At 39.9% G+C, this 1,794-nt stretch overlaps 1 pseudogene; it reads left to right on the top strand.

Moving 5' to 3' along the window:
• Window positions 1-359: 359 nt before the first annotated feature.
• On the top strand, window positions 360-1,353 carry LOC102285546 (phosphatidylinositol transfer protein alpha isoform pseudogene; annotated as a pseudogene).
• The last annotated feature ends 441 nt before the right edge of the window (window positions 1,354-1,794 follow it).

Raw genomic sequence — 1,794 nt, forward strand, 5'->3', positions numbered from 1 at the left:
GTAGTATCATCTGGAATCAAGAAGCCTGATTCATCCAGCTGTGCTTTTCTTTCTCAAGATAGTTTTGGCTATTTCAGGTCTTTTGTGTTTCCATACAAATTGTAATTTTGTTTTTATTCTAATTCTGTGAAAAATGTCATTGCTAATTTGATAGGATTGCATTGAAACTATGGGTTGCTTTGGGTATTATAGTCATTTTCACGTTATTGATCCTTCTAATCCCAGAACGTGATATATCATTTCATCTGTGTCATCTTTGATTTCTTTCATCAGTATCTTATAGCTTTCTTTCGACTGGTATCTGGGCTTGTTTTTAAAAGAAATGATTGATGGAGAGGCAAGGCAGGGGTGGCAGGGGCATGAGTGGTGACCACAAGGGTGGTGGAGACAAAGCAGGCCACAGAGAAGTAGCACAGGCAGTCCAGTTGAGCCATGACTGTCATTGCTGGGAAGATCACTGGGAGCTGAGCAGGCAGTCAGTAGCTCTGCATCTTGGAAGAAACATAATCCTGCTCAAGGAGTATGGGGTCATCCTACCTATGTCTGTAAAAGAATATCAAGTAGGGCAGCTGTATTCCATGGCTGGGGCCAGTGGAAATGAAATGGGTGGTGGGGAAAATATGAAGGTCTTGACAAAAAAGACCTATAAAAAGAACAGTGAGAAAGGCCACTACACACACACACACACACACACACATACAGACACACACAAGGTCTACCACTTACAGAGCAAATTGTCCATGTTTTTTCAAATGCTGGTCCAAGAGGGAACCCTGAATATATTTGAAAAAGCATGGCATGATAACTCTTATTGCAGACCTATTAATATAAGTGAGTACATGAAAGAAGGCTTTTTGATTAAAATTGAAACCTGGCAAAAAACCAGATCTTGGCACCCAGGAGAATATACATTAACTGGAGACTCAGGCATGGAAAACATATGGAAGCCATTATATAGACATTGTGGATAGAAACAAAGTACTTAGTAAGCATTACAAAGCAGAAGAAGACTCAGAATAATTTAAATCTTTCAAAACAGGCCAAGGACTATTGAGTCCTAATATGGAAGCAAGAATTTATAAATCAGAAAGATATTCCATACTTCTGTGCATACAAACTGGATACTGTAAAGTTCAAGTTGGGGAGGGGGGTGCTTGCAGAATAAAGTGGAAAAAACTTAATAAAAAGCAATAATGGCATCTCTTTACAACAAATAGACATCTGTTTGGTCTGCTCAATAAGTGGATTGACCTGACTATGGACAACATTCAAAGGATGGAAGAAGAAAGGAAGAGACAGCCAAGTGAGATGAGAGAGAAGGACCCAGTGAAAGGAATGATGGCAGACGACTAAATCCATCCCTCCTATTTCTGTACCTTTTGCAAGACAGAGGTCGACAGGAAGGCACAGCAGCTCCACCCTCCCAAGTGACAGAGCATGCAGAATCAGCCTTTCTGTGCCCATCCTCCAGGCAACTTTAAATCCCTTACTGTAGCTAATTCCAAATGCCACTTAATATTGTGAACAATTAGGCCATCTAGTATTATGAAACCCCTGTGTCTGGAAGCCTGAACTTCTGAGATATGTGCCCATATTTACAGTTCCTCCCTTTTCAACCATTGTGTTCTCAACACATATATGTGCCCACCTCTTTATTTCCAAGTGACATATTTATTTAATGTGATGACTTTTTTAAAATTAATTTAATTGGCCAATAATTATTTTACAGCTTTGCGATGGTTTTTGCTGTGAATCAGCCACAGGTATACATATGTTCCCTCATCCTGAAACCCC

This window comes from Bos mutus, chromosome 19, assembly GCF_027580195.1.
Source record: "Bos mutus isolate GX-2022 chromosome 19, NWIPB_WYAK_1.1, whole genome shotgun sequence".
Taxonomy (NCBI): domain Eukaryota; kingdom Metazoa; phylum Chordata; class Mammalia; order Artiodactyla; family Bovidae; genus Bos; species Bos mutus.